Here is a 17,357-nt window from a genome sequence, read left to right as displayed (position 1 = left end):
ATGTTTTGCTTTTAAATTATTTTAAATTACATTTTTCCTATATAATTCCTTTTAGAGACTTGGGCAGTATTGCATGTGCTATATAAATCTCTTTTTTATTTTACAATGTGGCATAAGCTTATTCAAAATCATCAGTATTTTTGGAAATTATTTTTTAATGATTAATATTATGAATATAACTTTATTTTTATGGCTTTAATTCCTCTCTTTTTTATATCTTTACATTGCTTTTGTAAACATAAATTGTGCTTATTCAGACACAAATGTTTTGTCTTTATTTCTGGTGATTGTTTTAGAGTACATAAATGATGTTGAAATTATTCTTTAAAAACCTGTCATTCAATCTAAAATATAGTATTGATTTCAAGTTATTTTTCAAAAAGGAAAAAATGTATTTTTATTGCCAAGTGTGACTATACAGTCATTAGGTTTGCCATTATTTTTAATAAAACTTTAGAGTAGTTATCTTTAGGTGGTATGCACCAGGTGATTATAAAATAATCATATTATATGTTTTTATCTAAATACATACATATATCGACATGTACATTTATACAGACATACACAAATGTTTAAGGTGATATTTGAAGAATACCTTACTCTATGGTTAAAACTATTATTAAAGAAAAAAGAAGAAATATTTGATAATTGTTAACTTTGAAAATAGTTTTTAAAAACTGATAACAAAAAGTTCTGGAGAAAACAGAATAATAGGAGCTCTCATTCATTGCTGTGGAAATGTAAAATAATAAAGCCAATTTAGAAGATAGTTTAGCAGTTTCTGACAAAATTAAATATATCCTAACCATACAATCTAGAAATTATGTTTCTTGGTATTTACACAAACGAGTTTAAAAGTCATTTCCACACATGCAAAAATCTATACATAGATAATTATACTTGCTTTATTTATAACTATGAAAATTTTGAAGCAACCAAGATGTTCTCTATCAGGTAAATGGATAAATAAGCTACAGTATATACAGACAATAGACTATTATTCAGTGCTAAAAGTAAATGAAATATCAAGCTGGGTACAATGGAACATGCCTGTAATCTCAGCAGCTCAGAAGTTTGAGGCAGGAGGATCTCCAGTTCAAAGCCAGTGTCAGCAAAACCGAGGTGCTAAGTAACTCAGTGAGACTTCTATCTAAATAAAATACAAAATAAGGCTTGGGGTGTGGCTCAATTTTCGAGTGCCCCTGAGTTCAATCCCTGGCAATCCATTCCCCCACCACCAAAAAAAAAAAAAAAAAAAGAAATGAATTACCAAACTATTGAAAAGATATGCAGAGATTCAAGTGCATATTTCTAAGTGAAAGAAGAAGGCTACATATTATGATTCCAACTATATTACATTCAGGAAGAAAAGATAGAAAAGAACCAGTGGTTGCCAGGGGATAAGGGGACAGAAAAATACATAGGCAGAGCCCAGAGGATTTATAGTGAAACACTTCTGTATGATATAATAATGAGTGCATGACTTTATACATTTATCAAAACTCACAGAATGTACAATACCAAGAGTGAATCCTAATGTAAGAGGTGTACCTCAGGCAATAACAATGTGTCAATGATCATCAATTATAATAACTGTTTCACTCTGGTATGGAATGTTGATCTTGAACCAAAAACTCAGTGTTGCAATAAAAGAAAATTTGCTCTAGAATAAATTCTATTTAAACTATTTTTTAAATAGTATTTAACTTCTATGTTAATATTCATTCTTAAGGATACTAGTGATACTATTCATCCATGAGTCTTCTCTATACTTGTGACTGTTCTTTGGCCAACAGAATGCCTGTAACTTATGGCAGACCATTTTTAAGCCTGGGCCTCTAGATTTGCTATTTAGATAGTACATTTCTGTACTTTTCCTTGAAACTTTTAACCTGATTAAGAATGACTAGTATACTGGAAGATGAAAACCAAATGACCCAGGCAATCCTGCCAATTGTCGAAAGATGACCAAATATTTGAAAAAGGCCATTCTCAGCCAGCCAACCCCAAGGTGACTACAAAGCTGTTCGTGAGGACACTGTCAACATCAGCTGTGTCTGGAGGAGCTGCTCAGTCAGATTTCCTGAGTTAAATGAAGTTTCATTTAACTACTGGGATCTGTGATTTTAACATATCCTGATGGCAACAGGTAATTGGTTCACTGTACCTACTTTAAGTGCCTGTTTTAATCAGAAGATGAAAACATTGCTCAAATAAAGAATTACTTTTGATTTTTACAAAGGAGAACAAAAGTTAAAAAAATACTGCGATTCTATTATCAATGTTATTAATTAATGTTATTAATAATAATTAGTTTTTGTTTGAAAAACCTGCATTTGAAATTTCAAATTTTCATTTGAAGAAAAGTATTAGTAGAAAAGGAATTATGATGAACAGAAATGTTAGTAGTTCAATATCTCTTAGCTTTGCCTCATTTAAAAATTAAGTAGAAAAATATTTTTCATGTCCCTATAAAAAGGCAGGCATACTTATGTAAGAATTTAACAAATTGTTGTAAAATAGTAAAATATTTCCTAAGTAGAAAAGAAAGTTATCTTTTGACTAGACTGGCTTGTGGAAAATATCAACATGAAAATGATTTCTAAGGAGTTAGTATAAATTTGGTCTACAGTGCTAGACAAAGATCCAAATATTCAACTTTTGCTTATTAGCTATATGAAAAATGAGAGATACTGATATATGTCTTATAGGAATATTATATTAGTTAGAAGAAAATATATGAAGCACACTATTTAATGAATACTCATTCCTTTTCCCCTTTACTAACACTAGTTTTCTATTTTTTCAAGTACATAAATATTCACATACTTTACTAAATGTATAAAATATATTTGAGTGTTATGTTGGGTATTTTGCTTGTTCTCTGCTCCTCATTATCTGCTTGATAGCCAACTTCTTAGAGAAATATAAAGCATCAATATTCTTTTTATCTCAGCAATCCTGGATAAAACATGTATGAAAAAAATTAGCTGAAAATGGAATTTCATTTATAAACTGAAATTGTCTATATGCTGGAATAAAGTGCATATTATAATGTAAATAGATACATTTTTGATGTTTATGCAACTTAATTGCTTTTTAAAATCATGTTAGTTAGGATGTGCATGCACATTAAAAATAAATGCCTCTATTGATATGCATACGCTCATGCATGTTTATGTAGGTCTCATATATATTTATATTTCATACTTCGTTTCATTGAATAAAACTAGTTTATGTGAAGATTTTTAACACATGTCCTTTGGTTTTGCAGTTTAGTTTAAGTCAAGAGAAAATAAAGAGAATATCAGAGCTAACAGGGGACATTTCAGAATTCTCTAACCCCAGAAAAATACTAAATTTTGGAATAGCAAAAACATGTGAATTACAAGAAAACAGATATACACTTCTTAAATGATATTATTGAGTTCCAGAATTTTAAAAATGTGTGGAATAGCAGCTGAACACTTGGCAGTGTGTCATGGCCCACCACCAGTGCTTGTGGGAATGGTGTGGATGCCTCCCTTGAAGCATCAGCCACCAGATGATGAAATAGCCTTTAGCCCAGAGTAATTATCTTCAAGGGAGTTTTAATGGTGATTTCCCAGAAATACCTCAAAATACTGGCACTGACAGAAAATCCCCAAGTTAATAGGCTTATAATTAATATTCTTCTTTATTTGGTCTGAGGTTGAGTTCATAGAGCAACTTTAAAAAGTCTGTGATGCCACTATGACTCAAAAAATACATTCTTTAGAATTCTTACCCCATATCATTTTAATTAAAATAATATTCTCCTAACTTTGAAATAATAAATATTTCAATTACTCTTTTGCAAGGCAAATGCTTTTCTTTGCTTATGACACAGCAAAAAACATGAATCTTTCTTAAGATAATCATTCTTCCTTCATTTCAAAACTTAAAATCCCCTCCAAAAAAATCCTGCTAAAATTGTCAAGTCATTTAAGATGCACTTTGTGTTATTATTTATGGGAATAAGTACACAGATGGCAAGATGGAGATACACATGTATTTCATTACATTCAGTACAATTTAACCTAATCAGTGTTCTGTCTTTGAGTCATCCACATAGGCAAGTGGTTTTAACTTTCTGGAATTCCATCTCCTCTTAGGTAAAAAGAAGGCACTGAATTATTCCTTTCCACTTCAAGTGTAATATACAGTACATTAAACATAAGAACTAAAAAGTCTATCATTTCTATAGTTTTTTTTATTATTCAATTACTAAATACTTAATCCTTAGTTTTCTCCTGCAGTGTATCTGATATCCTAATGAATTTCATTTTTTAAATAATATGTATAGTTCATGATTTTTCTTACACCACGATTTTTGCAGTTTAAATAAAAAGAGCTACAACCTGGTAAGGTAGTTGCTAAAAATGATCAAATTTTTCTTTATAGTCAAGGAAAGAAAAATGTACAGCTGGGCTAAAACTAAGCATGAAAAATTTCATCTGAGAGAGACAATTTGTCAGAAAATTATGAGGAGGTGCAAACAGAGGGTTGTAATGGAAGCAGTCTTGCAACATTAACTATATCATTCACTATCATGAACTCTGTAATAAATCCACACACACACACAGCACACTGAAGGGTGGTGCAGTTGCCCCCTGTGCACACTCACAGGCAGAACCATGGTATCTTTCCAGAAGGTGGCACCCCACCTGCCTCCAGAGGAAGTGCCATAGTGCACCCACTGAGAAATGAACTGGGAAAATGAAAATGGCAGCCCAGAAAGGTGGACAAAAATTATGATCCTATAAATTACATTCAGAGTGGTTTCTTATCATGCACAATAAATTACTCCTCCTCAAAATACACACTACACTGTGCAAAGTCTAAACTACAATCACAGGGATAAAATAGGCTTTCTATTGATAATTACCATTGCCTTATCCAGAAATTAAACATAATGTTGTCCTGGACACTCAGAAGTGTAGTTAAGCTTGGAACTACAAAGTAGTTTTCACTATTCTAATTACTCAATGACTATACACTTTCCATTAAATTAACATTTGTTGAGAACATTGAGGTGTCTTTTGCCCAAGGAGATCAAAATATAATTAAAAAGAGGTACATTGCATTTACACATTTAATGGTGTTGTAAGAATGCACTGAGGTATACAGGCAAGTAAACCATTTACTGAAGAATATTGAAATGATTTAATTTTAATTTAATTTTAATAACATTAATAAAATTAAAGGTGTTGAAAAGAGCATAAACTTTGAGGTTGCAGCCCATGCTTCCAGCCTTGATCATCAGTGTGACCTCGGGAAGTTTAATTTCACTAAGCTTCTGGGTCTTCATGTGCCAAGAGGGATTCAATATTTACTTTGCATGGTTGTGTGAAATTCAATACTGTATGGTCTATAAAACATATAATCTTGCCAAACAAACTACATGTTTCTGGCATCTTAAACTTTGCTCTTACATTTAAAGGTTTGTAATTCATGTTGTTTTCTTTTTTTTTAAAGTGATTCATAATACAACATCTCAGTCAGTAACAACTTGAAAATTGGGTCATTAAAAAGAACTCAGAAGAGTTAGGATCAAGGACAAAAATTCTACTCTATGGTTCAGACAATTTTTAAATACTGCATTTTTTATGATGGTTCAAAAAGAAATTTAACTCTCTGATTCAGACAGGCCAGAAAGGTTGTTTCTGATAATACTGGATTTCAAAATAAAAGCTGTTATCAAAATAATGATGGCATATGACAGCTGAATCACTCCTCTTAAAATTTTTTAAACTGTTTTAAATTATAATTTTCAAGCAAACTTTATTATCCTTCCACATCCCAATAAAGTAAGACTTATTCCCTGATAAAATGTATCATATAAAATAATTTCAACTATTAATAGCTCATAATACATAGAAATAATATTTATCATTATACTGAGCTGGTAAATTTAAGCGCATACTTAAGCAAGTGCATATGCGAATCTATTTTAGGAGATATTTTTTTCCCAAGGTTCACTCACCTAATATTTCTAATAGTCCCATGAGGTCAACACTATTATCACCATTTCACAGATGAAGAAATTGAGAGGTTAAATAACTTGCACAAGGTCACTCTGCTAAGCAGCCAGTTATAGAGCAAGAATGTGAATCAGGCATCTGCTACAAAACTCATTTTCTTAATATTGAAGCATAACATCAGCATTAACAAAATAAACTCCTTCATTTATTTACCAATTTATGTACTAATAAACATTTGCTGAGATTCATTTATGTGTTGGGATTGTTTTATTCTCAAATTCAATAGGAATAACCAGGTTAACTCACATGGTAGATGAAGTATCTGTGAAGATAGAACAGTAGAAAATGAGAAAGAATAATAATAATAGCAGACTTTTAGATACCTGTTGATATATGTCAGGCATTTTTGAGGCACTATTATTCTTGCTATTCTTGTCTTTTCTACAACAACCTAATTCAATAAGCAATAATATTACATTCATTCAGCAAAGGATGGAATTGGCCATAATTTAAATAACGGATCCTAAGTAACATAGCTAATGAATGCAATAGAATTTGTTTAAAAGGATCTGGCTCCAGAGTTCATGCTTTCAGCCATTGCTTAGTCATTACTTAGAAATAAAAGAAATCTAAGGAAATGTTGCTACTGATCAGCAATTTTGTATAGGATAAGATTCCACTGGCAGGTAATAGAGACCCACGTTTGGTTTCCTGGTTATATACCATTAGTGAATATAAAAATGAAGTTCTGGGGGCTGGGATCATGGCTCAGTGGTAGAGCACTTGCCTCACATGTGTGAGGCACTGGGTTCAATTCTCAGCATCACATATAAATAAATTAATAAAGTAAAGGTCCATCAACAACTAAAAAAAAAATCTTAAAAAAAATAAAGTTGTGGTGGTTGGTGGTAATCAACCAGTAACTGTCAACCTATGGTGCCACTGAATTATCAATGTACCTTGCCTCAAGGAAGACGAAGTAGGATAGTATAAAACTGAAATAATATCCAAGTGCTTTTGTGTAGTGTGAAATGTAAAAGCTTGGTGCTTGAGTGTAGTTATTACTGATGGAGTCAACTGAATCTAGTAATTAGAGCTTCAAGGAACTCTAACTGAACAAGTATCTTACCGTAGTGCTTTGGAATTCTGGGAAGAAAGTGGACTATTTTGCCTCTGTATCAGGAGAAGCTATTCACACTGGCTGAAAGATGTGAAAGAAATTGAATAATACCCATTTATTAATGTGAGAAAAGGAGATTTCATTTAAAAATGGGAACTAAGTAGTTTTAACTGAGAGAACAATAAGAAAAATTTAAATATTAAATGTGAGGATCTCTACTGAAAGTGAATCTGGACTTTCGTATATTATAAGTACTCTAGAAAAATAATATTGTGCCTACTATGTAACCAGCTATGATGCCAAGAAAAAAAATATATATATTAACAATATATTCTGTTCCTTAAGGAACTTCCACATTAATGGGAGAGGGAAGGTTGGTAGAGACAAGATACATATTTAGATAAGCAATTATTATATAGCTAATATTATATAATACATCATGTTACAGTAATGGATGAAAAAGGACATAACATAAGGAAATATAAAATAAATCTGTCAGAAAGGGACACAAAAACAAAAAAATAAGTAGGGTTTTCATAAGATAAACAGGTCACTGGATTTGTGATTTAAGAGGAAGTAAATTAGTTTAGCTTAGTTTGCAATTGTCTGTTAAGAGTTATGTTGTAATGTAAAAATCTAGGCCTTCAGAATCTAAAGAATCTTACACTTGCACAATCCACTGTTATCAATATAACAACATTATCAATATTGGTATATAAAAATATTCATAGCATTATTGTAACAGAAAATTAAACAACAAAAAATACATTGGACAAAATTATTAGGAGGATGGATAAAGAAATGAAATGTTTATTCCATGAAATTTACAATAGCAAATAAATTGCAGTAACACATAGGATAATCCTCACAAACATATTGTTGCACTAAAAGCAATATAGTGTTTGAAGTTTCTACACACATATTTACAAAAATGAAACTAAAGAAAAACTGAGAAAATATTCAGCATTGTGGTTATCTCTATGTGTTAAATCAGATTGTCATTCTTGTAACCAAAATACCTAACAAGAACCACTTAGAGGAAGAAAAGCTTATTTTGGATCACAGTTTTAGGCACTCAGTCCATGGTTTGACTAACTGCATTTGCTCTGGGTTGAAAGTGAGGAAGGAAAGGCAGCAGAATACAACAGACAATAGTATGGCAATATGTAAATCAGTGGATGTGTAACCCATGTGATTCTGCAATCTGTATACGGGGTAAAAATGGGAGTTCATAACCCACTTGAATCAAAGTGTGAAATATGATATGTCAAGAACTATGTAATGTTTTCAACAACCAACAATTAAAAAAATAAAAATAAAATAAATGTTAAAATTTTAAAAAAAAGAAAGTGAGGAAGAAGATCATGGCAGAAAAATATGGCAAAGGAAAGCTGCTCAGCTTATGGTAGCCAAGAAGCAGAGTGAGATTGTGGGAAGAAGGGACAAAATAAATTTTCCAAGGGCATGCATGACCCAGTGACTTCCTCCAGTCATGCCTCTCTGTCAATGGTTACCATCTAATAATCCCTTCAAATTATTAACCCACCAAATGGATTAACTCACTTATTAGCTTACTGTTCTCATAGTCATTTCACCTCTGAACATTCCTGCATTATTTATCAAATGATCTTATTGGAGGAAATCTCACATCCAAACCATAATAGTCAGGAGATATTTCCTTTTAAATGATGGTGATTCAGGTATTCCTTTTATTGTCCTCTTTAGTAGTATTTTTACCTTTAGTATATAATCTAGTATATATAATCCTTTATAGGATATAATATTTCATAATAATTTCAACTGCTAATAATGGTAGTTTTTATACAACTCATGCATAATTAGGATTTGCCCTTCCCCCCTTAAATGTGTAAGGTCTATATTGTTGTTATTGTTGTTCCTTCTAATTTAGTGGAAACATGCCTGAACTTTGTAAAAGCTTTATATGCTAAGCCCAAGGCCAATGTCATTCTAAATGGAGAAAAGCTGAAAGCATTCCCCCTGAAAACTGAAACAAGACAGGGATGCCCTCTTTCATCACTTCTATTCAAAATAGTCCTTGAAACTCTAGCCAAAGCAAAAAAGAAATTAAAGGAATACAAATAGAAAAAAAAAGAGTTCAAACTATCCCTATTTGCTGACGACATGACCTCTTTTAGTCAGCTCTTTTGCCATTGTGACTAAAAGACCCCACCAACAAAATTATAGAGAAGAAAAAGTTTAAGAGCTCACAGTTTCAGAGGTCTCAATTCATAAACAGCCAGCTCCATTCCTCAGGGCTCCGGGTGAGGAAGGAACAACATGGCAGAAGAGTGTGGCAAAGAGAAGCATTCACATGATGATCAGAGGGAGAGACTCTATGGGGCCAGTAACAAATATATATCTCTCATTCCATGCCTCCAATGAAACACTTCCTCCAGCCCCACCTCACCTGCCTACAGTTACCACACAGTTAATCCCATCAGGAATCAATTCACTGATTAGGTTAAGGCCATAACCAAATCATTTTTTCTCCAAACCTTCTCGCATTGTCTCACATGCGAGCTCTTGGGGGACACCAACCATATCTAAACCAGAACTTGATCCTATAGTTAGAAGACACTCACACAAAAAAAATCCACTAAAATGTGTAAGATCTGAACTACAGAATCTGCTGAGAATCATTCAATTTGTTATTGTAGACACAAAACTATTTTCTCAAAGTGGAAGTTAGCAAATATCTCTATGTATAGCAGGGAAGCTTGTCTCTTGTGTTTTGAGGGCTTAAACAGCAACAGGGAGACCTAGAAATGCTGGTGCCTCTTGCATCAATTCTTCCCAGCTCCAGCCAGCCCTTTGTAAGTGCATAAATCATAGTGAAATGAAAAATTACCTGGTTTCCAATGCAAGTAATGTCAAGGATGGCTATTTATCCCATAAATAGTTATGAAAGGCTGATTATCTAATGGAAACTATCCTTGGGAACACAAAAGTTGAAAAATTGTCAAGAATCCTGGCTTATAGAGAGCTTGTTCTCTATCTGGGGAAGGGAAAACAGATAATAAACAAGATCATATAGAAAGAATATGATAAAGAGGCTAAAAAGAAAAGAGTAATTGAAAAATAGTGAAACCAAGAAGGTGAGGTAATGCATGCCTATAATATCAGCAGCTCAGGAGGCTGGGGCAGGAGGATCACAAGTTCAAAACCTACCTCAGCAACTGAGCAAGGTCTGTCTCAAAATAAAAAAATATATATAAAAGGTTAGGGACCTGACTTAGTGGTTAAGCACACCTAGATTCAATATATCTGGTACAAAACAAAACAAAACAAAACAAAAACAATGAAATCTGTGTTATTTCAAATGTGAGTTTCACATATGTCTATCTATCTCTAAAGATTCTAATAGGAAGTAAAATGCATTTGGGATAAGAACAGAGTCTTAATAAATTAAAGAACTGGCTAGGTATATGAAGATGCTGTTTTGGTTTGGATTTGAGGTATCCTCCAAGAGCTCCTGTATTAGACAATACAAGAATTTTTTGAGCTGAAATGAATGGATTATGAGAGTCTTGACCTAATCAGTGGATTAATGCACTGATATCAATTAACTGGATGGTAACTATAGGCAGAGAGCATATAACTGGAGAAGGGAGGTCATTGGGGGTGTGCTGTTGAGGTATATATTTTATCCCTGGTGAATAGGCTGTCTCTCTGCTTCCTGGTGGCCATGTTCTGTCATGATATTCCACCTCACCATGGACCCAAAGCAACAGAGTCACCCGACTACAGACTAAGATCTCTTATTAAACCGTGAGCCCCAAATAAACTTTTCTTCCTCTACATCGTCCTTGTCTGGTCTTTTGGTCAAAAAACCAACTAAAACAGAAAAGTTCATTCAAAATAATAGTCCCATTTAGAGAGAGAAATTACAAAAACTGTAAGTAACATTTTTTGGAAACCTACAGTAACTAATGATGTACTTCAAATGTACTTTAACCATCTTAGGTAGATTGATAGTGGCTCTGAATAATATTACTGGATTAATGATGAAGATGACAAAATTGGTGTCAAGAGTAACATGAGAATATGGTACTTCATTTAACAATTATCAGAAAGAGCACAAAACCTAACATTCAGAAAGGAATAATATTTCATATTTTTTCAAGAATTTAACATTTTAGCTTTAAGACAGAAAGAAAAACGACTAAGGATGGTAATATTTGTAGCCTAAATTTCAGAAAGTTACACTAAAAGGAAACAAAATATGATAGAAAAAGTAGAAGTTACTCTGATCTACAGCTATAAAAAGATGGGTATTCCTGTAAACATATAATTGTAGTTATGTAATACAGATAATATTTTAATTTAATAAAAACAAGTTACAAGTTTCTGGTCTAATTTCTAAGTCTTCAATGGGTCTATTTTCGTTCTTCTGCATATGGATAGGCTGTTTTCCTTGCACCATTTATTAAAAATGGCTGTCTTTTCCCCAGTGTATGTTTTTGACACAATTGTCAAGGATAAGATGACTGTATCTATATGGATTTCTCTCTGCATCTTTTATGCTACTCAATTGGTTTTCACGTCCGTTTTTATGACAATACTATGCTGTTCATTGATGTGTGATTTGAGTTCCATTATTGTGATGCCTCCAGCAATGTTTTCATTGTTCAGTATTGCTTTTACTATTCTGAGTCTTTATTCTTCCAAATGAATTTTAGGATTTTTTTATTGTTGTTGTTCTGTGAAAAATGTCATTGGTACTTTGATGAGGATGGTATTGAACTTGTAGACTCCTTTTGTAATATGGCCATTTTGACAACATTAATTCTACCTATCCAAGAACATGGGAAGTTTTTCCATTTTCTGAGGTTTCTTCAACTTCTTTTTTTTCATGTTTTATAATTTTCAATGTAGAAATCTTTTACCTCCTTATTTTATTGTTTTGTTTTGTTGAGGTTACTGGGAATGAAATGGCTCTCCTGGTTTCTTTCTCAGCAGACTCATTATTATGATATAGAAAAACTATTCATTTTTGTATGTTGATTGTGTATCCATTTCTGAATTTATGGCTCTAGAAGTCTTCTAATGAATTTTTGGGGAGGAGCAGGGTTTTCTATGTATAGGAAAATGTTGTGAGTGAACAGAAATAATTTGACTTCTTCTTTTCCTATTTGTATTCTTTTAATTTCCTTCTTAAGCCTGATATCTCTGGCTAGTCTTTCAAGAACTACATTGAATAGGGGAAGTGAGAGTGGACATTCTTTTCTTGTTCCTGATCTTAGAGGAAATAATTTCAGTTTTCTTCTGATCTCCATGATGTTGGCTTTGGGCTTGTTACATATAGCACTTTACACTGTAAGTGCTAGAAAAAAATACAAGGTCAACACTCCAATATATTGGTGCGGACACTGACTTATTTAATAAAACTTCTAAAGCTCAAGAAATAAAACCAAGAATCAGTAAGTGGGATGGCCTCAAATTAAAAAGCTTCTCCACAGCAAAGCAAACAGATTTGAAGAGTAACTCTAAAGAATGGGAATTCTTTGCCAGCTACTCTTCCAACAGGGGATTGATATCCAAAATATACAAATAACACCAAAAAAAATTGAACAACCCAAATGGGTTGTAATGGATGTAAACAAAAAAAAATGATGTAAACAGATAATTCTCAAGAAAAGAAATATAAATAAATAGCCAACAAATATATGAAAAAAGAAAAAGATTCAACATTTAGAAATCAGGGAAATGCATATCAAACTATACTGAGATTTTATGCTAGGAAAATGAACACTCATGCATTACTGGTAGGAATGTAAATTAGTTTAATCAATTTGGAAAGCAGAACGGAGATTACTGAAAAACTAAGAATGGAAACACTATACAACCCAGCTGTCCCATTTATTGATATTTATCTAATAGAACTAAAATATCAGGCCAGGCAAGGTGGTGCATACCTGTAATCCTAGTGGCTCAGGAGGCTGAGGCCAGAAGATCGCAAGTTCAAAGCCAGTCTCAACAAAAGCAAGAACTAAGCAATTCAGTGAGACCTTGTCTCCAAATAAAATACAAAATAGGGCTTGGGATATGGCTCAGTGGTCAAGTGTCCCTGAGTTCAATCCCTGGTACCAGCCAAAAAAAAAAAAAAAAGAACTAAAATCAGCATACTATAGTGTTATATGCATACAAATGTTTATAGCAGTGCAATTCAGAATAGTCAAGTTAAAAGAAAAACCTAGGTGCCCATCAACATATGAATAGATAAAGAAAATATGGTGTATGTTCACAATGGAGCTTTAATCAGTCATAAAGAAGAATGACATTATGTCATTTTCTGATGAATGGATGGAGCTAGAAAGGTAGAGGAAAGAGATTGAGAGGAAGGAAGGAAGGGTAGGAAAAAAGAGAAACTATGAAATGACATCGATTAAACTATGTAATGTTCATGTATTAATATATCTCAATTAGTTACACTTTTATATACAACCATAATTCAAGAATTAGAAAAAAATAAATAAATGTAATGCCTGTAGTATAAAGGAAGAAGGAAGAATAGAGGAAAGAGAATGGACTGGGGATTGAAACTGAGAAATTTATGTTACATGCACTTATGAATATGTCAAAATGAAATTCATTATTATATATGAGTATAATGCTCTATTGGAAAAAAAGAAAGAAAGAAAGAAAAGCAAGTAACAACTAAAGAAAATGAAATGATTTCCCTAACCCTTTCCCTAATATAATCCAATTTCTTAGTCATACAAAGAAAATGTGATCAAAGATCCATGTGTGTATACATACAGTTGTGTGTATGTGAAAACACAGTAATCTTGATAAATTTCTAATAAATGTATGTGGATATTGAAATAATGGAATTATAATGCCATGTTTGAACTTATATATGGGGAGTCTACAATAAAATATTAACATATCTAATCATGAATAAAACTATTACAGTGATTTAATGGGATGGTTTGTTTATCATGAAGAGTTTAAGAAGATACTAAGTGATCAAATAAGGGATTGTTGGAAAATGACCCCTAGAGATATACAGATAATTGAACCAAAAATTTGCCAGTTCCTTTGCCAACCTAAATGACTCCTTCTCTTGGAATTTACTTTCAGCCACCATTTATACAAATGTTGATGGAAGCCTCTAAGAATTTTTTTCCCCAATTTGTTCAATAAATTGATTATTTTAATTATTACCCACATCTGGTTTTTACTAACTTCTCAGTCACAACATTCAGGACTTTGTTCTCCAATTTGGCTTAATAAATTTCATTTATATTTTTATCCTTTCTTTTTCTAGCTAGTTAACATGTCTAATAGAATTATGTTGCAGATGGATGCCAGAAACTTTGATGAGGTAACCTTATTTTTAAAATAAATATTCAAAATCATATCTTTCTAAAATTTTCAAATATAAAGCTAATATACTTAGAATGAGACTTGAACCTGGAGAATAATGTTGCCTCAGCAGAAAACCTGGATTTGATAGACCTTCAAGAGTAGATCATTAATATGAACCATTAAGTTATTGTACCAATCAAACAAAAAGAACAACAGCCAAGTAGTTGAGTTCTTCTGATCTTGGAAGAATGAAGTTTCAAAATCTTTACTCTTCAACTTCTTCCTATACTTATCAACTTTCATAACCAGGAAATTATTGTTTATATCTATCCTAAGTCTTTCATTCTGCAATATAAATTCATTTCCTTTTACTTGGTTCTCAGCAATGGAGCATCTCAATAAGCAGAATGATTTTAGTTTCTACAAATAAGAAATAGAAGTTAATAAGGTCATATCAACTATCAGATCACGCACAATATTGGTCATAATGATGGCCTCCAAGCAACATCATAAAGCAGACTGGCAGCTAACCTTGCTGTGCTGAAAGTACAATATTTTGATAACAATAACATGCCCAGTTTGCTCAAATAAAAGATGTTAACAGCCACATATTTCCATGTATTGGATGGCAAGAGTTATAATGAAAGTGAAATACATTTTGTGCAGATCAATAGTAATCCCCAAACAATTTACACATTTTTCTGCTTCTTGCTAAGTATGGCAACCAGTCTTTGGTATTTTCTGTCGAGATAGATACAAACATAATGCACTAGTGAAAACATGAAATTGATTTCTTTCTTTTTTTTTTACTGCTCTAATGTAAGAGGATTACAAATTATTTCACTTTTCAGGTGTATACAACTTAATCTGCAGTAGTTTGAGCTGCAATAATCTTTAACTACTTAAGTAATTCTGAATTTCTCTGAACAGTGATGAAAAACTGCATTGGGATAGAGTGTTTTCTATCTACATACAATTATCATAATTTCATATGTCCAGTTACTTGAAGTATATCAAAAAACTTGAATAGTTGAAGCAAGAACAGTTTTCCTTTTAATTATAAGGAGGCAAAATCATGAGTTAGAAAATAAATTACAAAGTCACAAATGTAAAATGGTGTTTTAAAAAAGGCACAAAACAAACAAAAACATATACTAAGATTCCTATGTAACAATCCCTTTTTATTGTCCCCAAGACTAGGTTAGCATTCACATCTTGACCAGCTGAGGTTCAAATTAGATAGCTCCATGGGTGACAGCAACCCTGAGGCCTATGAGGATCCTGAGGACACTGACGATGGTTTCAATTATTTCCTTCGGATGGCTGAGCTGGCCTTGGTATCAGCATGGGGCAAGGTATTGGGAGTGTGAGGCATGCGGTCATGTAATTATGAAGTTTGTGCATTTTTTAAAGTAATGTGAATACATTTGAGAAGTTTACATGGCCGTTACTTGAAAACTTCAGTATTCTGATCCCTAGACAGATTCAAGGCCTTCTAGAGTGAAAGAGATAACCCATTTTTCAAAAACTTTTGGTAGATGCTTTTCTTTTTTTGTAGAAGAAATCAAATTATTGAAATTATTTCTCTTCTTTTTTAAGAAAAGGTTGAAATAGTTGCTTTCAGCACTTGCAAGTTTGGCTCATAATGAACGTGTTATGAAGGCATTTTCAGAGGTACAAACATTGCCCCAACTATGTGATAAATGACTCATTAATGCTATTAATCAGGAAAAGAAGAAGCAATGCTCAGGATGAATACAATGGGGGAAAGTTAGAAATATTTGTGCCAAAATATTTCTCAACTGAAAGGGGAATCTGAGTCGAGTCTTAAACTAAGGAGTGGTTCAGATGTATTACCTGAGAATCTCATAAGGAATACTTTGCCTACCAACCCTGAACTGCATCTCTAGCCACCCAGAGACTCAACCTGCCTTGAACCATGGCCCTAAACACACATCCATCTCTTGGATATGGTTTCATGTTTTTGTTTTTGTTTTTCTAATCTAGGAAATGTATTGGCTCCTGTCTATATTTTCTTTTCATTTTTAAGAATACTCTTTGAAATTTGTGTTGTACTGGAAAACACAGAATCAATGCTTAACTCATTTTTCTCCATTGACCATATGCTCTTGTGTCATGATTGGCACAGTTTTGGATTTTTCTCTCTGAAATTTTAGGGCCACCTGACCTCTTCAGCTCTTTATATACACAGTATGTGTGGCAAATGTTGGGCTTATTTTACCTTTTGAGATTCTGGCTCATGATAGAATGAAGTATTAGAAAAGTCAGAAATAAGTTCTTACTAAATCAATGCCCATAAAAGGTTGTTTTTTGTTTGTTTGTTTTTAAGACCCAATATATAAATGCCTATGACATTACACATCCTGCATTAGATACCTGCTTGAAGATACAAAAAAAAATTGTGGTCTGCAAATAAAAGTACCTGAGGTCTCTAAGAATAGGTGAAATGATAAAAAAAATAATAAAGTAGAAAAATTTAAGGATTTAGCTAAAATGAATTAAGTTAAACTTTGCTAAAGCAGTGATTTATTTTTCAGTTAAGTAAGGCTCTCAGATCTACATTTGATAAACTGAAGCCAAACTTAGCAATAAGTTACACAATTGTTTTGCTATTAAGTTGTTCATTTTCATAAAATTTCTTTTTTACTCTGATTTATCTTATATTTACCAATTATGTGTTCTGAAAGAATGAGGTAACTATCTAATAGCAGTTTTAGATGTTAGCTCATGAAGTTCAGGAGAAATTCCAGAGTTTAGATTTCACCATGAAGTGTATTGTATAGAGAGAAAATACAGAGAAATATGAGGTATATATCTATGTAAAATAATTCAAACACACATGTTTTATAATATGAATACTAATTAAATGAAAAGTATATATT

At 32.4% G+C, this 17,357-nt stretch overlaps 1 protein-coding gene across 1 annotated transcript in view; it reads right to left on the bottom strand.

The window, feature by feature from the left end:
* Positions 1 to 17,357, bottom strand: part of Sgcz (sarcoglycan zeta) — a 1,049,168-nt gene that overhangs the window by 426,914 nt on the left and 604,897 nt on the right. The window lies entirely within an intron of this gene.

This window comes from Ictidomys tridecemlineatus, chromosome 14, assembly GCF_052094955.1.
Source record: "Ictidomys tridecemlineatus isolate mIctTri1 chromosome 14, mIctTri1.hap1, whole genome shotgun sequence".
Classification (NCBI taxonomy): domain Eukaryota; kingdom Metazoa; phylum Chordata; class Mammalia; order Rodentia; family Sciuridae; genus Ictidomys; species Ictidomys tridecemlineatus.
This window is presented reverse-complemented; position numbering and strand designations above follow the sequence as displayed.